Raw genomic sequence first — 23,401 nt, forward strand, 5'->3', positions numbered from 1 at the left:
GGTTATACCATGTGTAGCATGCAAGTGTCTAAGTAGGAATGTAGCCAGGAGTCAGGGCTAGGTGAAGAATTACATGGACCAGGAACTAGGCGACTTGAGACGGTCCACCAGATCAGCAGACAGAATCATATCAGGACCGGCTTTACAAATTGACCCTCAAGCACTGAATGATAAAACTAGCTGACTTGCATAGCAGACCTTAAAGGGAATCAAGGAAGCAAAAACTTGCTGACAATCTGAAAGCGGCATGATGTAGGGCGAGAACCCCTGATTACAGTGATGTCACTAATGGTGAACTTGTACTCGGCTGCAGGTTTGCTAGTCATGTAATGATGACCTTTTGCTCATTTATCAAAACTAAAGCAAGCTGCCCAGTAAGTGACACATCACGGGAATCAGGGTCTGTCTGTAAATGATGCTGTCCTCCGATTACAAAAGCCAGGTGCCAGATTTCTTTTAGTGAGCTCTGCCAATACAGCTGCATAGAAACCTAGCATAAAAGAAGAAAAAACTCAGCTGGGGCTAAAATGGCGACTATGGTTGCAGGATGTCCGTTCACGTTATGCCGTTGTTGCATGGCATAATGTAACTGAATGGAGTTGGGTTGCAACCCACAAGTTACAACAGCTGGAATGTTGCAAAACTAATTTGGATTTTTTTTGTGTGTTTTGTTGCTACACTATGTTGCAGTCTAGAAGTTGCAAAGCGTGATATGTTCGATATGTTGTGTGAATTGTAGCTTCTGCCTTTACCATTTCTTTCCTGCAGAGGGAGGTCATACATTAAATATGGGGACAAATGCAAACTTGATTGTTTGGTTTTTTTTCTTCTTATTCAGATGCTTTCTCACGTTCCAGTTATGTATTGACAGTAAATCTTTTTATATTTACTTTAAAGGGAACCTGTCATGTTGGATAACACTATGGGTAGCCTGCAGATATAGAGCTAATCTGTAGGTTAATGGTGTTGGAAAGGTGTCCAGGCGCTGTACTGAAAGCTGCTGGCTTGCAGTCCATTTACAGTAGCTTTCAAAAATATTCACACCCCCTCCCCTCCTTGACTTTTTACTAATAAATATATATCTATTTCTTTAAAATTGACCCGTAGAAACGCTGTTGAGTGCGAAACGGCCGTCGGCAGCACTGGCTCACACACTCCTTCATCTGTTCTCCTGGCCATGATGTTTTAAACGTTGAAATAAAGCAAGAGTTTTAAGGATCGGTGAGTGCTATCCGTTTTTTCTATTTTTTGCATATTCTTTATGTTTTTTTCTTGAATAAGTACCCGGTATCCTATGGAATAGTTGACGCATGTGTGCCACATATGTGATTATCAGACTTTGCTGCAAAGTGGTGACATCACCTTTTTTTTTTTTTTCTCTCCTTTTTTATTATAAATATATATCTATATCTTTAAAAAATTTACGATCGAAAACCAGTGTTTAAATATTTTTGTAATCCGATTTGTGCGTGATGCATGGGCACTAAACAGTCTTAAGTTGGTGAAGTTAAGCGAGAATAATATAGGCATAAATTTATGGGATCAAATAAATAAAAATTGTCATGTGTATCTGAATTCATCCCTTCTGCTATAAAGCCCCTAAAAATCTTTGCTGCAAGCAAGTCCTTTCACATAGGGCTTGTTTCCACTTGTGAGAAACACGTCCGTGTCTCGCATGTGGAAACCAAGCTCTGGCGCCGGCACTCCAGAGCGGAGCGTGCGGTCGCATAGGAACACATGGAGCCGCACGCTCCGCTCCAATGTGCCGGCGCCAGAGCTTGGTTTCCACATGCGAGACACGGACGTGTTTCTCACAAGTGGAAACAAGCCCTAAGCATGTGACTTGCATTGCACACAGGTGGACTTGCCTTCATAAGTGTCACTTGGTCTGTCAGTATATACACAGAGGCTATAACACCATTAGGCTGTGTGCACATGTTGCAGATTTAGGGTATGTGCACACGTTGCGGATTCCATTGCGGATTTTTCCAGGCGGATTCTGGAGAATCCGCAGGTAAAACGCCCTGCATTTTACCTGCAGATTTACTGCGGATTTTGTGCAGTTTTAATGCGTATTTCACCTGCGTTTTTACACCTGTGGATTCCAGTTATGGAACAGGTGTAAAACGCTGCAGAATCCGCACAAAGAATTGACATGCTGCGGAAAATAAACCGCAGCGTTTCCACGCGTTTTTTCCGCAGCATGTGCACTGTGGATTTGGTTTTCCATACGTTTATATGGTACTGTACAACGCATGGAAAACTGCTGCGGATCCGCAGGGCCAAATCCGCTGCAGATCCGCGGCCAAATCCGCAATGTGTGCACATACCCTTAGTGTGGTTTTAGGCTATGTGCACACTTTGCGGATTCCACTGCGGATCCGCAGCGGATTTGACCGCTGCGGATCCGCAGCAGTTTCCCATGAGTTTACAGTACAATGTAAACCTATGGGAAACGAAAAACGCTGTGCACATGCTGCGGAAAAAGCCACCCGGAAACGCAGCGGATTACATTCCGCAGCATGTCACTTCTTTTCTGCGGATTTTCACCTGCTCCAATAGGAAAAGGCAGATGAAAAACCGCAGAAGAATCCGCAGTAAAAACCGCGACGGGTTTTCACTGCGGATTTTGGAATTCCGCTGCGGAAAAATCCGCAGTGGAATCCGCAAAGTGTGCACATAGCCTAACTTTGCAGATCTTCTAGGTAAACCTGAAGCAATCCTGATACAGTCAAAGTTAGGCCGGTTTCACACGTCAGTGGCTCCGGTACGTGAGGTGACAGTTTCCTCACGTACCGGAGACACTGACACACGTAGACCCATAAAAATCAATGCATCTGTTCAGATGTCATTGATTTTTTGCGGACCGTGTGCGGACCGTGTCTCCGTGTGCCAAACACGGAGACATGTCAGTGTTCGTGGGAGCGCACGTTTTACACGGACCCAATAGAGTCAATGGGTCCGCGTAAAACACGGACCTCACACGGACATTCTCCGTCTGGGGTCCGTGTGCGTGCCGGAGACAGCGCTACAGTAAGCGCTGTCCCCCCCACATGGTGCTGAAGCCGGTATTCATATCTTCCCTGTAGCAGCGTTTGCTATAGAGAAAATATGAAGAATAGTGTTAAAAATAAAGATTTAGGTGTCCGCCGCCCCCCCACCCCCTGTGCGCCCCCCCGCTGGTCAGAAAATACCTGCTCCCTCGCTCCTTCCTGGTCTGGCCGCGCCTCCTACTGTATGCGGTCACGTGGGGCCGATCAATTACAATCATGAATAGTCGGCTCCGCCCCTATGGAGGTGGAGCCACATATTCATGACTGTAAATGATCGGGCCCACGTGACCGCATGCAGGAGAAGCCGCGGCAAGACCAAGAAGGAGCGACAGCCGACGGGGGACCCGGGTAAGTATTTTCTGACCAGCGGGGGGGCGCACAGGGGGTGGGGGGGCGGCGGACACCTAAATCTTTATTTTTAACACTATTCTTCATATTTTCTCTGCAGCAAACGTTACTGCAGAGAGGATATGAATCGCAGCTTCAGCAGCTTCAGCACCATGCAGAGTGGGTACCACACGCTCCGTGTGGTACCCACTCGCCATACGGGCGGCACACGTGTGCCGCAGGTATGGCCTCCGTGAGTTCCCAGGCACACGGACACGGATAACTCCGGTACCGATTTATTCCGGTACCGGAATTATCTGGACGTGTGGGACAGCCCTTAATGAGATACCTGAAGTGTCATGCTAGAGTATTTTTGAATTGCAGATTTGGTGCAGAAAATAATCTGCAGAATGTCAATTTTTTGTGTGTCTTTTCCCTGCATTTTTCACCATTGACTTCACTCAAATCATTAAAAAATGCAGGGAAAAAACACATGCAAAACCCTACATTTTTTTTGAGCTGTGGTTTTCATGCCAAGAGATACAGAAATGGGCATACATTTTACTCAATATGTGCACATACTCTTAACCAAGAGGCCCACACTAACCAAACACCATGAAATCCTTGATCTCAAAAACAAATTTAAAAAAACTGACCGTCACATCCAAACATAGTCTCAGTGTGAACAGGTGCTGAACCTAGAGTCACCAACTCGTATACAATCAAATAAATAAGGCAGCACACTGTAGCGCCAAAACCTGCAAACATGAAATATGAAAATTGAATTGCATTACTGCACTAGAAATATGAAAAATTGAGAAATTTGTATTCATTAGCCTTTTGACTGAGCACTCCGCCTTTTAGCCACAGGTGTTTTTAAACACAGCAGGACCACTACCCCTCCACAGAGAGAGAGAGATTTTAGGCTAACCCTTTTCTGCCATTGGACGTACTATCCAATGGACGGGATAGTAAGCCATAGGCGATCAGGTGCGCTCACGGGGGGCAGCGCGGCTGATAGAGGCCGGGTGTCAGCTGATTATCACAGCTGACATCCGGCACTATGTGCCAGGAGACGTCACTGACTGCTCCTGGCACATTAACCCCCGGAGCACTGCGATCAAACATGATCGCAGAGTTCCGGTGGCATAGGGATGCATCGCGCAGGGAGGGGGCTCCCTACGTGCTTCCCTGAGACCCTCGGAACAACGTGATGTGATCGCGTTGTTCCAAGGATCTCCTCCGTTCTCCACCCTGCAGGCCCCGGATCCAATATGGCCGTGGGGGTCTTTCCGGGTCCTGCAGGAAGGTGGCTTGCGAGCGCCTGCTAAGAGCATGCGCCAGCAAGCCTCCAGCACTGCATGTCCGATCGCTGACATAGTGATGTCCCACCCTGGGACAATGTAACAAAGTGAAAAAGTGTAAAAATATTTAAAACGACATAAAGACAGATATAAATAAACTTGGTACCGCTGAAAACGTCATTTTGTCCCACAAAAAACGAGCCATCACACAGCGTCATCAGCAAAAAAAAAAAAAGTTATAGCCCTCAGAATAAAGCGATGCAAAAATAATTATTTTTTATATAAAATAGTTTTTATTGTATAAAAGTGCCAAAACATAAAAAAATGTTATAAATCAGGTATCACTGTAATTGTACTAACCCGAAGAATAAAACTGCTTTATCAATTTTACCAAACGCGGAACGGTATAAACGCCCCCCCCCAAAAAGAAATTCATGAATAGCTGTTTTTTGTTCATTCTGCCTAACAAAAATCGGAATAAAAAGCGATCAAAAAATGTCATGTGCCTGAAAATGGCATCAATAAAAACGTCAACTTGTCCCGCCATAAACAAGACCTCACATAACTCTGTGGACCGAAATATGGAAAAATTATAGCTCTCAAAATGTGATGGCGCAAAAACTATTTTTTGTAATAAAAAGCGTCTTTTAGTGTGTGACTGCTGCCAAACCTAAAAACCGTCTATAAATAGTAAATCAAACCCCCCCTTTATCACTGCCTTAGTTAGGGAAAAATAATAAAATAAAAAAAATTGTATTTATTTCCATTTTCCTTTTAGGGTTAAGGTTATGGTTTTGATTACGTTTACGGTTGGGTTAGTAGTGTGTCAGGGTTAGGGGTGTGGTTAGGGTTATGGTTAGGTTTGTGATTAGGGTTAGGGGTGTGTTGGGGTTAGGGTTGGCGTTAGAATTTGGGGGTTTCCACTGTTTAGGCACATCAGGGGCTCTGCAAATGCAACGTGATACCCGCAGACCATTCCATCAAAGTCTGCATTCCAAAATGTCACTACTTCCCTTCCGAGCCCCGGCGTGTTCCCAAACAGTGGTCCCCCCACATATGGAGTATCAGCGTACCCAGGACAAATTGGACAACAACTTTTGCTGTTCAGTTTCTCCTGTTACTCTTGGGAAAATAAAAATTTGGGGGCTAAAAAATAATTTTTGTGGGGAAAAAATGATTTTTTTTTTTTATTTTCACTGCTCTGCGTTATAAACTTTAGTGAAACACTTGGGGGTTCAAAGTTCTCATAACACATCTAGATAAGTTACTTTGGGGGTCTAGTTTCCAATATGGGGTCACTTTTGGGGGGTTTCTACTATTTAGGTACATCAAAGGCTCTGCAAACGCAACGTGATGCCCGCAGACCATTCCATCAAAGTCTGCACTCCAAAATGATGCTCCTTCCCTTCCGAACTCTGCCATGTGCAACTTTTGGGGTCCAATTTTTCCGGATACCCTTGGGAAAATAAAAAAAATTGGAGCAAAAAGATTTTTTTTCCACAAAAATTATTTTTTTTAATTTTCATTGCTCTATATTATAAACTTCTGTGAAGCACTCGGGGATTCAGAGTGCTCACCACACATCTAGATAAGTTCCTTAGGGGTTCTACTTTCCAAAATGGTGTCACTTGTGGCGAGTTTCCACTGTTTAGGCACATCAGAGGCTCTTCAAAGGCGACATGGCGTCCGACCTCAATTTCAGCCAATTTTGCATTGGAAAGTCAAACTGCGCTCCTTCCCTTCTGAGCTCTGCCATGCGCCCAAACAGTGGTTTACCCTCAGATGTGGAGTATCAGCGCACTCAGGATAAATTGTACAACAACTTTTGCAGTCCAATTTCTCCTTTTACCCTTGGTAAAATAAAACAAATTGGATCTGAAGTAATTTTTTTAAACATTCCAAAAATTCCTGTGAAGCACCTGAAGGGTTAATAAACTTCTTAAATGTGGTTTTGAGCACCTTGAGATGTGCAGTTTTTAGAACGGTGTCACACTTGGGTATTTTCTATCATATAGACCCCTCAAAATGACTTCAAATGTGATGTGGGCCCTAAAAAAAAAAAAAAAAAAGTGTTGTAAAAATGAGAAATCGCTGGTTTGCCTTTAACCCTTATAACTCCCTAACAGAAAAATTGGTTCCAAAATTGTGCTGATGTAAAGTAGACATGTGGGAAATGTTACTTATTAAGTATTTTGTGTAACATAGCTCCTTGATTTAAGTGCATGAAAATTCAAAGTTGGAAAACTGCTACATTTTTGCCAAATTTTCGTTTTTTTCACAAATAAACGCAAATAATATCAAAGAAATTGTCCACTATCATGAAGTACAATATGTCACGAGAAAACAATGTCAGAATCACCGGAATCCGTTGAAGAGTTCCTGAGTTATAACGTCATAAAGGGACAGTGGTCAGAATTGTAAAAATTGGCGCGGTCACTAACATGCAAACCACCCTTGGAGGTTAAGGGGCTAAGAGAGGACTCACATTAGGTTCCCATTCAGATGAAGACTTTATTCTCATAGAGGAAAGGCATTGTCAGGTCCTGGTAAACGAGAAATGCCTTATCGTGGCTGCCAGGTACACATGAATTGGCCAATTTATGGGCTAAACTTTCTCAATTTTCCATATTTCTAGTGCAGTAATGCAATTAAATTTTCATATTTCATGTTTGCAGGTTTTGGCGCTACAGGGTGCTGCCTTATTTATTTGATTGATCTCAAAACAAATCAGGGACAAATTTTGAGAAGTACAAGTCAGGTTGGGTTATAAAATAATATCCCAATCTCTGATGATCTCCCCCCCCCCCCCCCCCCCTTCTTCCAGGCCACCATCAAATCTATAGACTCACTCCACTCCACAGAGGTAGCCTTTATGGAAGAGTGGCCAGAAAATAACCTTTACTTACGAAAATTGGCTCATTTTGAGTTTGCCAAAAGACATGTAGGAGACCAAAACTGAACTTTTCGGCCATCAATGTAAATGCTATACGGCTTACGGCGATACGCGTGGGGCCATTTTGGGGTCTTCCACTCTCCTCCCCAACTGATGGATGCTCCGGCTCGGTCATTGCCTCTTGGCTTTATCACTGTGAGTGTTCGCTTTGTTATTGAGCCTTTTGGCTATTTCGCTCATCTGTGACCCATTCACCATGGGTCACCACTATTAGCCTGCTGAGTTCATGCTCACTCACAGCTTTGTCACTACAGCCCACATGGGTTGTTTTTGTTCTTGGCCCCTTATTTGTAACCCTCATTATTAAGGGGGTATTTTTATGCAGGATTTTCCAACATTCAGGGGTCATACCCAGATTTGATTTTGCATCAGGGCTACTTGGGGTTGTCCAACTCTCATATTTTGAACTATTAATTTAAAAAAAATAAAATAAAATAAAAAATTATGTGTGTGTATGTATGTATGTATGTATGTATGTATGTATGTGTATATATATATATGTGTGTGTGTATATATATATATATATATGTATATATATATATATATATATATATATATATATATATATATATATATATATATATATATATATATAAATTTTATGGGCCAATTTGCCTTGTAGTCATGTGATTGTTACATTGTTTGCATCTAGTGAATTTTTTCATTGTTGGGGATTGTGAATGGTTTTTACTTATGTTTTATGCTTTTTTGTTATTGTGTGCTAATAAAAATTATATTTTAGGATTTTTGGTGTAGTGTGCATGCGTTACAGTAGTGCTTTCCTGTCCCTTGTTATATTATTCATTCTACTACTGGCTTTTTTTTTTTGCACCTCCCTTTATAGTGCATTATCATTGTTGTGCGCCTGGTTCAATATTATATATAATGTATACACAGGGCCGGCTCCAGGTTTTTGAGGGCCCCGGGCGAAAGAGCCTCAGTGGACCCCCCCCCCTTTAACACATACCACGATTCATGATGCCCAGATACAGCAGAGAGATATAGGTATAGTACAATGCCAGATTTCACTTCTTACATGAGTGAAAGCTATTGTAAATTCTGCAGTGTACATATGCAGGACAGGAGGAGTGGTATTGTGCAGTGTATATATACAGGGGGAGTGGTACTGTGCAGTGTATATATACAGGGGGAGTGGTACTGTGCGGTGTATATATAGAGGGGAGAGGTACTCTGCAGTGTATATATACAGGAGGAGTGGTACTGTGCGGTGTATATATACAGGGGAGTGGTGTATATATACAGGAGGAGTGGTACTGTGCGGTGTGTATATATACAGGGGAGTGGTACTGTGCAGTGTATATACTTCAACAGCTGCCCAGCCCAGGCCCCCAGCACCTGTCCTGTATATATATTATATACACTGTATCTATACAGGCTGTGCTGGGGGCCTAGGCTGGGCAGCTGCTGTAGTATATGTAATATATATATATATATATATATATATATATATATATATATATATATATATATATATATATATATATATATACACACATATACACTCACCGGCCACTTTATTAGGTACACCATGCTAGTAACGGGTTGGACCCCCTTTTGCCTTCAGAACTGCCTCAATTCTTCGTGGGTAACTACCCTTGTCTTACTTAACATGATTTTACATTGATGTTGGGTGCAGCAGTTGGGATCACGGCACTATATGTCACGGCGGTCAGCTTGAGCACATTCAGCTATATACATGCGATATGCTGCAGTCCATGGTGACAGATTACATGCCCTGTAGCTGCACCCCATATATGCATATGTCCTGACCTTTCTTCGGCCTCACTCACACCTCACCCATGTATTGTACAATTGTATTTTTTTGCTTATAATTTGTTATTTTTTGGTGCTATTTGTTGTATAAATAAATTTATTCAGTCGCCATGACAGCACTAACGAGAGAGGGGATCCGCCCTTCAGGGACAGGAAACCTACAGAGATAAAAGGGCGGCACCTCTCTCCCGCATCAGTTGGTTTCCTGTCCCTGACAGGGGACCCTACAGACATACCTTATGAAGAAAGGTGAAGATAGAAGATTTTTTCCCGGACCCGACAGACCCGTCCAGGAAGTGGGAGGGCCCCTTCCTCGGTGCAGATCGGAGTTCTGGAGGTGCCACACCACAGAGGGCTGTGGGGGTAGGCAGCAGCAGGAAGAAGAAGCCTTTAAGGGGAGTGCTGTCTTGAGGTGTCCCATCGCCGCAGGTACGGGTGAGTATAGTGTGGAGGCCCTGTCTTCCAGGACTGCGCGCGGTGCCGGCGTTTCCCTTCCGGCAGGAGCCAGGTGTCTATTTTGGTAGCGTGGTCGGCGTTCCGGGCGCGGCGAGGTGCACCGGATGTGATGAACGGGAAGCTGGTGAGTGTTAGCTAGGCGACGATTGATGACGCATGCGCAGTAGGGTCGCGGCGGTGGATATGGCGGCACCCTGTAGAACAATAAGGAAAGGGGGCGCTTGGCGGTTACGATTGCTGAGGGGTTACTAGTGGGATAAGGGTGTGACGCTTGACACGGCAGTACTGGGGGCGGTGCGGTCTCGTGAGGGAGGGGCCTCCCACATACTATGTACCGGGCAGTTCACCAGGATTGGCCTGCTGACCCCATCCGAGGGAGGTACCTGAGCGGGACCAGGCTTTTTAAGGGATCCCTAGGGGCTACTGCGTGCTTCTTATCCATTTGGAGATGAAGTTCCAGGCGCTGCAGCAATCTCCAGAGCAGCAGTGTCATTCCTTGGAGGAGCCCCAAGTGTCCACTATCCAGCGAAGGTCCAGTGGTAGTAGTCACCCAGAAAGGGAAAGGACCAGTCAGAAACTTAAGCCTGGAAGATCTTCAAGCTGTAAGGATGATGCACCGGCTGTGAAGGTCCCCCTCAATCTACAGTACCACTCAGTTACTTTCTAGGGGTAAGTGATCTCCGAGAAAGTTCACTTGGTGATATGTCTCCCCTTATGTTCCCTCTCTCCTTACTTATCAGGGAAAGAAACGGTCCACCAACACTAAACATAAAGAATGTGCTGAATGTGGAGTTCCGTTACCGGACAGCCACGTAAAGAAGCTGTCTGGACCTTGTATTCAGCATTTGATAGCGGTGGAGACACCAGACTTTGTTACCAGCCTGAGACAAATGGTCAGGCAGGAAGTCAGAGGTTCGGTCAAATCCTTTTCCCAGGATAGGGAGAGTAGAGGAAGAGAGCCCAGATCCCCAGTTTCAATTGAGGACAGTGATTCAGGGGAGCCAAGATCAGATTCTCTTTTTTCATCATCTTCTTCAGAGACTGAGTCTGGTCATTCATGTTTTTCTTTTGAGCGAATAGATCGCCTGATCAAGGCGGTAAACAATACTATGGGTATTGAAGAAACCCCGTTGGAGAAATCTATGCAGGATGTTATGTTTAAAGGTCTAGACCGGAAATTTGGTAGATGCTTTCCGGTGGTGGAAAAGGTGAACTCCCTGATTCTACGAGATTTGAAGAAACCTGAGAGGAAGGGCTCTCTTCCGCCATCGTTTAAAAGGAAATATCCTTTTGAGGAGGCGGCATCCTCAGCATGGGATAAAGCCCCAAAACTCAATGCGGCCATAGCCAAAGCCTCCAAGAAATCCTCTCTTCCATTTGAGGATTTGGGAACTTTAAAGGACCCGCTGGACAGAAGAGCTGATATGTTCCTTAAAGGGGCTTGGGAAACATCAGCAGGAGCTCTTGGGCCGTCAATTGCAGCCACCTGTACGGCACGGTCTATGATGGTGTTGTTGGATAGTTTAGAGGATCAGCTTAAAAACAAGACTCCGAGAAATAAGATTTTATCCTCTTTCTATGGCTCAAGGAGCTGCAGCTTACCTTGCCGATGCACCTGCAGATTCGATGAAGCTGGCGGCCAGATCAGCGGCCCTTTCTAATGCTGCTCGTAGAGCCATATGGCTAAAATGTTGGCCAGGTGACATGCAGGCCAGATCAAAACTGTGCAGTATTCCGTGTGAGGGGGCGCATTTGTTCGGGTCAGTTCTAGATGAACTATTGGAGAAAGCAGGGGATAGTAAAAAAACGTTTCCCTTACTTAGGAAGACTCTCCTACAGACGGGGTACTAATAGAAGATGGTTTGACCATACAAGATCTAATAGAGAAAGGTCCAGATATGACATCAATAGGAAAAAAGGTAGAGGCTACATGTTCAACTCCTTTCGGGACAACAGAATGCCACAATGACTGCCGGACCAGGTGGGAGGCAGGCTTTTGGCCTTCTATCCGGCTTGGCTAAATATTTCCAGTAGCCCATGGGTCCTGAACATTTATTAAATCAGGACTAAAGTTTGAATTTCAGAACATTCCTAATGATAAATTTCTGGTAACACCTGTACATTCTTCACCTGCAGAACAACTGGCATTAGAGTCTGAAGTCCAGGAACTTCAACAAAAGGGTATATTGGTGGACGTTCCTGAAACACAAAGAGGTTAAGGGGTTTTATTCCCCCCTCTTCTTGATTAAAAAGCCAGACAATTCATCAACCTTACAGGCCTGAATACATTTTTATGGGTCCAATCGTTTAAAATGGAGTCTGTAAAAACAGCAATAAAGCTATTGTTTGACAAGTGTTTCATGGTCGTCTTAGATCTTAAAGACGCCTATTATCATGTCCCTATACACACAGACCACCAGCGGTATTTAAGGGTAGCAGTCTTACTAGGCGGGACAGTTAAACACTTCCAGTATAGGGCACTCCCCTTTGGTGTTGCAGTTGCCCCTCGTGTGTTCACGAAGATAATGGTGGAGGTCATGGCACATCTTCATGAACAGGATATTCTAGTGGTTCCATATCTGGATGACCTATTGATAATAGGGAACTCAGAATCACACTGCTCGGCCCAACTAGCAAAAGTAATTGCAGCCTTACAAAGGTTGGGATGGATTATTAATTTTAAAAAATCACGGTTACAGCCACTAAGAGTACAAGAATTCCTAAGTCTCATCTTAGACTCCAGGTTGCAAGAATGCTGTCTACCAGATACAAAGGTAGAAAAAAATCAACAGCAAGTACTCAAGGCTGTTAACAATCCATCAGTAACATTAAGAGGAGCAATATCACTGTTAGGCTCACTCGCATCTTGTATCCCGGCGGTTCTTTGGGCCCAGTACCACACCAGAGTCCTTCCGTGGGATGTATTGTATAATACTCGTCAGTTAGAGGGCCACCTTGATAGTACCTTTTCCTTGTCTGATGCCTCTATTCAATCCTTACGTTGGTGGTTACACACGCCAAACCTTCGGACAGGTGTTACCTGGATAAACCATATATCTCGTGTGGTGACCACAGATGCTAGCCCCAGGGGATGGGGAGCACATATGGGTGATATGTGGGTCCAGGGAGTTTGGTCACATTCCGAACAAAGTTTGTCCTCCAACCTTAGAGTTGTTGGCGGTAGAACGAGCTCTGAGTTGTTTTCTTATGTCCTTGCAGGGCCATCACGTCAGGCTATTCTCAGACAATCAAGTAACCGTAGCTTATATTAATCATCAGGGGGGAACCTGATCCAGATCTTTAATGGAAGTGGCGGTCGTATCTTGCAGATACCCGAAACTCATCTACTGTCACTCACATCTCTCACATCTCTTCACATAAAGGGAAAACACAACATCATGGCCGATTATCTAAGTCGCAGAAAACTCAGGCAAGGAGATTGGGTTCTCAGTTCTCAATCAGACCGACTTAGACCAGATCACACTTCTATGGGGGTGCCCAGATATAGACCTCTTCGTCAGCAAAGAGAACAAAAAGAGTCACTTGCTCCCTAAACCCCAGAGACAATCTCTACGCAGTGGATGCCCTCCTAATTCCATGGCATTTCAATATGGCCTATGCCTTTCCCCCATTGAACTTGATCCCGATTGTTCTGAGGAAGATACGGGAGGACAGCGCTCGGGTAATCCAAATAGCGCCGTTCTGGCCCAGGTGGCCGTGGTTTCCGTGGCTGAGGAAAATGTCCATTTCTCAGCCTTGGATTGTTCCAGGACTCCCAGACCTCATTTCCCAGGGTCCAATTCTCCATCCACTAGTGTCCAATTTACATCTGGTGGCGTGGAATTTGAGGGGACATTAGTGAAAAAGAGGGGGTTTTCACAAGGACTAATTAATACTTTATAAAAGTAGGAAGGTTTCCACAACAAATATTTATGTTAGTCTGGAAAAAATTCTTGACTGTTTCAGGGTTAGAGATTGATCAAAAAGTCAGTATTACTAAGATTCTGGAGTTCCTGCAGAGAGGTCTAGAATTGGGTCTAGCTACAAGCACTCTTAGAGTCCAGTTGTCAGCTTTAGGGGCATTATACAATTGTAATTTAGCCCACAATTACTGGATTGCTAGATTTATCAATGCAGCGGCTAGGTCGAGACCCATTGTTAAGAAAAATCTGGCCCCGTGGGACTTAAACTTGGTCCTTTCTGCTTTAACTGAAGCCCCCTTTGAGCCTATTTAATCTGCTCCTATAAAAGTCCTGTCCTTTAAAACAGCTCTTTTGGTCGCTCTCACATCAGCAAGAAGAGTTAGTGACTTACAAGCCCTCTCTAGACAGCCTCCATACATTCAGTTTAGAGACGATAGGGTAGTCTTAAGAACTGATCCTCTTTTACCTTCCTAAGGTAGCGTCAAAGTTCCACAGACTTCAAGAGATAAATCTCCCCACTTTGTTTCTAAATGATTATGAACTTGTTTTCTTTGCTTATTTGAGGTCTGAAAGCACTGGGGTTTTTCTTTCATTTTGACCGTTTTTCTTTTTTAGAAAAAAATACAAAATTTATTGCTTGGAAATTTGGAGACAGGAAATTTCTAGAATAAAAGATCAATTTACATTTTACTCAAAAATCTACCTATTAAGAGAAAAATCAGGCAAACTGGACATTCTGCAGTGGTCTCTTAATTTGTGCCAGAGCTGTATGTGTGTGTGTGTGTGTGTGTGTGTATGTATATATGTATGTGTGTAATAAATAAATAAATAAATATATATATATATATATATATATATATATATATATATATTCTACTGTATAATTGTCTAAGGGGTACTTCCGTCTGTCTGTCTTTCTGTCTGTCACGGATATTCATTGGTCGCGGCCTCCTGTCTGTCATGGAATCCAAGTCGCAGATTGGTCTCGCCAGCTGCCTGTCATGGCTGCCGCGACCAATCACCGACGGCCACAAGTCCGATTAGTCCCTCCCTACTCCCCTGCAGTCAGTGCCCGGCGCCCACTCCATACTCCCCACAGTCACCGCTCACACAGGGTTAATGCAAGCGGTAACGGACCACGTTATGCCGCGGGTAACTCACTCCATTACCGCCGCTATTAACCCTGTGTGACCAAGTTTTTACTATTGATGCTGCCTATGCAGCGTCAATAGTAAAAACATCTAATGTTAAAAATAATAAAAAAATAAAATGCTCACCTCGCGACACTCCGGTGACTGCTCCATGCAAGCGGCAGATTCCGGTGGCAAGGATGGTATGCGAGAAGGACCTGCCATGACGTCACGGTCATGTGACCACGACAACATCACACCCTGGGACCAGAAGCTGCCGCCTGCACCGCACACAGGCGACAGAACTACAAGGGGCCCTCGGAAGGTGAGTATATGTTTTTTTTTTTTTTTTTTTTTTTTTTTAACCTGTGACATACGTGGCTGGGCAATATACTACGTGACTGGGCAATATACTACGTGGCTCTGTGCTGTATACTACGTCGCTGTGCAATATACTACGTGGCTCTGTGCTGTATACTACGTGGCTGGGCAATATACAACGTGACTGGGCAATATACTACGTGGCTGGGCAATATACTACGTCACTGGGCAATATACTACATGGGCTGTGCAATATACTATGTGGACATGCATATTAGAATCAGGCAACCATGTAGTGTGTGTGTGTGTGTATGTATGTATGTATGTGTATATATATATATATATATATATATATATATATATATCTGTCTATCTCTATCGTATGTACTCGAGTATAAGCCGACGAGACCCCTAACTTTGCCACAAAAACCTGGGAAAACTTAAGGACTCGAGTATAAGCCTTGGGTGGAAAATGCAGCAGCTACCGGTAAATTTAAAAAACTAAAAATAGGTACCAATAAAAGTAAAATTAATTGAGATATCAGTAGGTTAAGCGTTTTTGAATATATATATTGAATCAGGAGCCCCATATAATGCTCCATACAGTTCATGATAGGCCCCATAAGATGCTCCATATTAAAATATGCCCCATATAATGCTGTACAAAGGTTAATAATGGTCCTATAAGGTGCTCCATACACATTTTCCCCATACAGTGCTGCATAAAGGTTAATAAGGGCCCCATAAGATGCTCCATAGACATTTGCCCCATATAATGCTGCACAAATGCTGATTATGGCCCATAAGATACTCCATAGAGATATTTGCCCCATAAAATGCTGCATAAATGCTGATTATGGCCCCATAAGATACTCCATAGAGATATTTGCCCCATATAATGCTGCACAAATGCGGATTATGGCCCCATAAGATACTCCATAGAGATATTTGCCCCATATGCTGTTGCTGCGATTTAAAAAAAAAATAAAAATTACATACTCACCTCTCGTCGCTCAAGCCCCCATCACTTGCAATATTCACCTGTCCTCGTTCCACTGCCGGGCGCCGCTCCGTCTTCCGCGTCCTCTGCAGTGACTGTTCAGGCAGAGGGCGGCGCGCACACTAATCGTGTCATCGCGCCCTCTGACCTGAGCGTCACAGCAGAGGAAGACGGAGCAGAGGGTGCTGCTCACCCTCCCCCGTTATACTCATCTGCTCACGGCGCGGTCCCTGGCAGCTTCCCTGATGATCTTCTCCGGGCGCTGACAGCTTCTTCCAGCATTGAGCGGTCACCGGTACCGCTCATTACAGTAATGAATATGTGGCTCCACCCCTATGGGAGTGGAGTCGCGTCCATATTCATTACTGTAATGAGCGGTACCATGTGACCGCTCAACGCTGGAAGAAGCTGTCAGCGCCCGGAGACCATCGGAGATGCAGGAACCTCGCCAGGATCAGGTGAGTATGTCACAGCCGCCGCTCCCCCCTAGGACAATGACTCGAGTATAAGCCGAGAGGGGCACTTTCAGCCTATGGGCTGAAAATCTTAGCTTATGCTCGAATATATACGGTAGTTATTTTTTTTAGACATTTATATCTATCTCTTTATACATATATATTTGTATTTATATTTACAGTTAGGTTCAGCAAAATTTGAACAGTGACACAGGTTTTGTCATTTTAAGTGTTTAAAAAACACCAAGAAAAAGGCAGAGATGCTTACCTGCCCAGGCCTCAAAACAAATACATTAACAGGGCGCAGTGGACCCAACTAAAGATGGCGTCTACACAGGTGCAGTAATACCGATAAGACAGCCAGTCCACAATCAGGGATTGGCCATTTGTACACCAGTACACAAAAAGATACAGTCTGTATGCGGCAATGTTCACACACAGGAGATGCAGAGCATCTGGCTCACAGCCTATTAATGACGCCCAGATTTGTCCCCAGAATATCAACTAATACCTCATATATTGCTATGTGTTTTTTGCACTTTATATCTTTTCAGGGTGCAGTTGAGCCCAGATGGCTCTGTAAATTGTGGCCTCTGTTCACACAGGATGCATTTTAGTTAGCACTAGGCAGCCCTCCTGATGTAAGATTATGGGCGTCATTAACCCCTTTCTGACCTTGGATGGGATAGTACGTCCGATGGCAGATCCCCTGCTTTGATGAGGGCTCCGGCGGTGAGCACGCATCAAAGTTGGGACAAGTCAGCTGTTTTGAACAGCTGACATGTGCCCGCAATAGCGGCGTGTGAATAGCGGCGATTCACCTGCCGCTATTAACTAGTTAAATGCCGCTGTCAAACGCTGACAACAGCATTTAATTAGAGCTTCCGGCCATCGGGCCGGAAATGAGCGCATTGATGACCTCGTCACGTGATCGGGGGTCAGCGATGCGTCGGCATGACAACCAAAGGTCTCCTTGAGACCTCTATGGTTGTTGTTGCCGGATTGCTATGAGCGCCACCCTGTGGTCGGCGCAAGTTTTAAAAATAAGTTTAAATCACCCCCTTTTCACCCCATTCAAAATAAATTTTTAGAAAAAGCAAATATACGCATATTTGGTATCGCCGCATTCAGAATCGCCCGATCTATCAGTAAAAAAAAAAAAAGGATTAACCTGATCGCTAAACAGCCTGGTGAGAAAAAAATTTGAAACGCCAGAATTACTTTTGTTTGGTCGCTACGCGATTGCATTAAAATGCAATAACAGGCGATTAACGTATCTGCACCAACATGGTGTAATAAAAACGCAGCTCGGCGCGCGAAAACTAAGCCCTCATCCGACCCCAGATCACGAAAAATGGAGATGCTACGGGTATAGGAAAATGGCGCAATTTTTTTTTTCACCACTTAGATAAAAAATTACCAACACAAGTTTGGTGTCTATGAACTCAAAATGACCTGGAGAATTAAATTGGCAGGTCAGTTTTAGCATTTAGTGAACCTAGCAAAAAGCCAAACAAAAAAACAAGCGTGAGATTTCACTTTTTTTGCAATTTCACCGCACTTGGAATTGTTTTCCCGTTTTCTAGTACATGACATGCTAAAATCAATGATGTTGTTCAAAAGTTCAGCTCATCCTGCAAAAAATAAGCCCTTACATGGCCATATTGACAGAAAAATAAAATTATGGCTCTGGGAAGAAGGGGAGCAAAAACGAAAATACCCCGGGTCATGAAGGGGTTAATAGGCTGTGAACCAGATGCTCTGCATCTCCTGTGTGTGAATATTACCGTACTGTATCTTTTTGCGCACTGGTGTACCAAACGGCCAATCCCTGATTGTAGGCTGGCTGTCTCATCAGTATTACTGCACCTGTGTAGCCGCCATCCTTAATTGGGTCCACCTCGCCTTGTTTGTGCATTTGTTTTGAGGCCTGGGCAGGTAAGCGTCTCCGCCTTTTTTTCTTGGTGTTTTTTTTTTTTATAGATTTTTGGAGGATTTTCAAGTCCTCTTTTTGTGGTTTTGATGTTAGAGTAGGACTCGCAAGCGTGAGAACCCGTGATGTGGGTTGTGAGCTTCCGTATTTTGGCCAGAATATCAACTAATAGCTCACATATATTACTATGTGTTTTTTTTGCACTTTATATCTTTTCAGGGTGCAGTTGGGCCCAGATGGCTCTGTAAACTGTGGCCTCTGTTCACGCAGGATACATTTTAGTTAGCACTGGGCAGCCCTCCTGACGTAAGAGTATAGGCATCATTAATAGGCTGTGAGCCTATTACACATGTGGCAAAATATTTATTTTTATTTTCACAGAACCCTTCTAGAGCAGATGAGCAAGTATTCTTGACTGTTTTTGGGACTCTACATTTTTTTTTTTTCTTTTTGACTGTTTTTGTTTTAAGTGTTTTTATCTTTCCAACATTAATGTCTTTGTTTTATTTCTAGGTTCCACAACAGGAGGAATTCCTTGATAACAACCTCCTCATCACATTGGCTGTGGAATGAGGTGGCCCAAGCGCTGATGGATGACTGGGACAATGCCACGTCATGAGTCAGAAAGGCTTTTCGTAAGTAGTGCAGTGTGGTCTGATGCGGCAGTGGACCTGAAGGCCGGGATCACACAACCGTGTGTGATGCAAGAAACTCCTTCTCGCATCACACACGGTTGTGTGATCCCGGCCTAAAGTGCATTGTTTAACTTTTTTTTTTTTTTTCTCTTTTCGCAGTGAACAAAGCCAAAACCCGTTGGGGTTCGATGAAGGATTGCTTCAACAAGGACCTGAGACAGAAGATCCAAGTTCGCAGTGTTGCTGCAGCCAGGATCGGGAAATACAAATACAAATGCTGTTTTGGTTTGAGATGAATCTATCCCTGTGTGTGCTGCGGCCGTTCCCAATCAGATGGAATATATTGAGCGCTCAAGGAAGAATGACACTGTGCATGAAAGATGACAGAATAACATTCCACCAATTCATTCGGTTTATTGTTCATACATGGTTTTATAGGGGCATACAGAAAAGAAACGTAAAGAGTTCTGTTTCTTATTCCATTGTGTTGTATTCACTAATCTGAATTTTTCTATTCCACAGGAGTTGGCGCTTTTTGCAATTTTTTTTTTGTGTAGTAATGTTTTACTTTTCACACAACCTCTAGCAGCACCCTCGTGAGCAGTGGGGACCACAAGGATCTATATTGGTATATTGGGCCCAACTCTTTTTAATCTCTTTATTAATGACCTTATGGATTTGCTGATGACTTTTGTAGGATAACAAAATTGAGCTTGACAGTACTAGATTAGAAAACGATCTGGATAAGATGTCTGAATGGGTGAACACTTGGCAGATAAGGTTTAATCTAGATCAATGTAGAGCAATGCATCTAGGACGAAGTAATCCTATTGCTGCATATACATTAAATGGGAGTATACTATCGACTACTGAACAGGAGAAGGACTTGGTATTCTGGCTACAAGTAAGCTAAGCAGCAGTACTCAATGTCAAGCAGCAGCTTTAAAAAGAAAACAAAATTTTAGAGTGTATAAAAAGACAGAAAATCCTGTGATCCCAGTGTATTAGCCCTCTGTAACCCACTTGCAAGCCCAGATCTAGAATTACTCTAATTTCTGATAAGTCTTTTTAAAATGTGGAGCACCCAAAAAAGTGGATGTCTTTAGGAACTACAGCAATTCAGCCATAAAGTGGCAGAATACATTAAGTTATAGTGAGTCGCTGAGTGCTGAAGTACGTGATGCATAAAAGTCACTAACTTCCTGCTCACTCATTAACTGCAGAGCTCCAAACCTCTTCTGGCATTAACATCAGCAAAAAACCTGTGCGTAAGAAGTTTCATGGCATGGATTTCCATGTAAGCCTTACTTCAATAAGGAATAATGCTGGCTCACCCTATACTGCTTCATCATGCACAGTGCCTCACCTCTGGCTAGGTGCAGAAAACAATCCTCAAAAAAGAAGCATTACATATCTTGGGCATCTCCATGACTACAGACTGCATACAGAGAGCACACAGACTCATTATAGTCAATGAGCCAGTGCATATGGCTGATTTGCCATACAAGTTGATGTGGGGAAAAAAGTCACAGTATGCACTATGCTTTTCCATTTTACAAGATCAATGCATGCAATGTCAAGGCATCTCTGCTCTCATCCACAATATGGACAAACACACAACATTGCACAAGGAGCCAGTCTGAAGTGCCTTAGTTGTAGACTCTGCTATTACAACAGGAAATATGATTTAAAGTGATCACAACCCAGAGCTGTAGCTAGGGTTTTTTACTTTTTGCATGCTTCAATATTCTCCATGGTAGACTAGAAGGTGCAGTACTTTGATCGCCTCTGCAACACAAGTGATAATCAGATCGCCTGTGTGTAGCAGAAATGCTCACCGGCTATGAGGACCGACCTCGGGGGGCGCTCATAGCAATCTGGCAATGACAACCACAGTGGTCTGCTGCAGACCTCTGGTTGTCATGCTGACCTACGATCATGTGATGGTGTCAACGATTGGCAGAGCAAGCAACACACTTACTGTAAGCGCGAGTTAAATGCTGCTGTCAGAGATTGACAACGGCATTTATCCAGTTAATAGCCAGGGGTGGAATGTGATTCCACCCATGGCTGTTGAGGGCACATGTCAGCTGTATAGATCAGCTGTCATGTGCCCAGAAAGGTGCGGGCTGAGCGCTGGAGCCCGCACCCAACAGGGGGATTCCGACGTGTATATTATGTGTATTATTACGGCACATGTCGGAAAGAAAAGGGGTTAATGAATGTAAAAAAAACCTTGTTACACTTACCTCCAATGCTAGACCTATTTCCTTCTTGAGAAACCTTACATCACCAAGCACAATGCCAAACATGGATAGAGTAGTGTAAAGTACACCACCACTGGACTTTTGAGCAGTGGAAACATCATTTGTGGAGTTACAAATTAGGCTTCTCTATCTGGCGATGTGCTGAAGCAGTCTGGGCTTGGCGCATGCAGGTGAATGTTACCTAACTTTGCTAATTGCAAAATTTGGTGAAGGAGGGCAAACTGTGGAGACATGGGGGGGGAGAGTGTCGGCAGGCGCCCTGGTCTGCTAGCTGAAACTGAACTCCCTTTTTCCTTTTAACGGGCATAATGCTACTCACACAACACGGTGAGGGTAAAACAGTTGGTAATGCTTTATTGAACCATAAAACAGGCAGATAACACGTAGAACAGTCCTAGCAAAATACCCAAGATGGTGCACATTACAGAGTCTCACCCTTCCGCTGACTCCCCGGGATAATGGCAGTTGTTACTTCAGAACTTCCAGGGTTGACTACCCCACTTGTGGCACGCACACAGTGAGAAGGTAACAACAAGCTTAGGAAGATGACAGTCCATTCAGTTACAAGGCCAGTTGATTGGAGGTTCACAACCTGGCTTCATCTTCCAGGGTCGATTACCCCACCTGCGGCATGCACAGAGAAAAAGTAACGACAAGCTTAGGATGATGACAGTTCATTGAGATACAAAGCAAGTTGACCCGAGGGTCACAACCTGGCTTCTCTGGACATCTCCATGGAGCCAGGCGACCGGCGGGTCTCAATCCTGGCTTTCTCCAAATCTATAAATGGTTCTGCATTGGTCAATAGAGTAGGTCGGTATTCTTCCAACTGGAGCCAAGGTCCCCTAGGTTGGCATCCTATAAAATAATAAATTTGTGTCCCTGGTGATGGAGCCATGATGTCTTGGCTGAATCTCTATCTGTCTCTCTGTTTCTCTATATAGAGGCATGTAACCTCTTTTTATAATTAACAAGTGTCCTTCAATCCAGCATCACAGATAAGGGGAAAATTGGTGATGACCAAGTTGCATTGTTTGACTATCTAATCTATTTGCATAGATTTTCCTCCTCTGTTTGGAATGCCAACAAACTGTCTGGCATGGACAATGTATAATTAACATCTCAGTAAACATCACTAGTCATCAATGATAAGAGCACAATATGCTATATCAGACATCAACTTACAAGTCAATATTACAGTTTTACACAACCAAAAGTCTGTTTTCTTGACCAACAATAAAGAAACACATAAATTCAAAATTCAATATATAGATAGCAGTCTATTATTTCTGGCTTGCTAAACTTAGTTGTTTGGTTAATTAAGATTGCATTAGTGTGGAGACACAGCATTGTATGTGGTTGTTTTTCAGGTGATGGCCTAGACTCCTTATGTTCAGTGAAGCGAAATCCACTACTTGGAAAACCCTTTTAAATGCTGTTGACTGTATAACAAAATATAAAAATCATATACTCCCCTCCCACACTGGCGCCACTGCAGTGATGTTGATGCCAGGTCTCCTAGCAGTCACGTGACGAGCACTGCAGCAGGTACTGACCTGCTTCACTCACACTGCCATTGGAAGAATCTCGGATGTCTATGGAAACATGACTGCTGTAGCCCATTAGCGGCTGCTGATTGTTAAAGGGGTTGTCCACTACTTTCAATTAACCCCCCAATGTATCCCCCCGGGGCCCCTAATGAATTGTGTAAATACCTTCCATTGCCTTTTTCGCCTGTGAGCGGCGCTATGCTGGCGTCTGAGTCCGGGTCACGTGACCCCCAGGCTGCAGCCACCGCTTATTTCCGACGACATCACGTCAATTTCCAGACTCTGGAAATTGACGTGACG

At 43.9% G+C, this 23,401-nt stretch overlaps 2 long non-coding RNA genes across 2 annotated transcripts in view; one reads left to right on the forward strand and one right to left on the reverse strand.

Moving 5' to 3' along the window:
• LOC143775704 (uncharacterized) overlaps window positions 1-23,196 on the forward strand; it is a 28,384-nt gene extending 5,188 nt beyond the window's left edge. The window contains exons 2-4 of the long non-coding RNA XR_013215691.1: window positions 1,108-1,221; window positions 19,163-19,284; window positions 19,444-23,196. This is a non-coding gene — a long non-coding RNA (uncharacterized LOC143775704). The remainder of the gene's footprint in view (window positions 1-1,107; window positions 1,222-19,162; window positions 19,285-19,443) is intronic.
• LOC143775706 (uncharacterized) overlaps window positions 22,038-23,401 on the reverse strand; it is a 142,262-nt gene continuing 140,898 nt past the window's right edge. Inside the window, exon 3 of the long non-coding RNA XR_013215693.1 lies at window positions 22,038-22,175. This is a non-coding gene — a long non-coding RNA (uncharacterized LOC143775706). The remainder of the gene's footprint in view (window positions 22,176-23,401) is intronic.

Source organism: Ranitomeya variabilis, chromosome 5 (genome assembly GCF_051348905.1).
Source record: "Ranitomeya variabilis isolate aRanVar5 chromosome 5, aRanVar5.hap1, whole genome shotgun sequence".
Classification (NCBI taxonomy): domain Eukaryota; kingdom Metazoa; phylum Chordata; class Amphibia; order Anura; family Dendrobatidae; genus Ranitomeya; species Ranitomeya variabilis.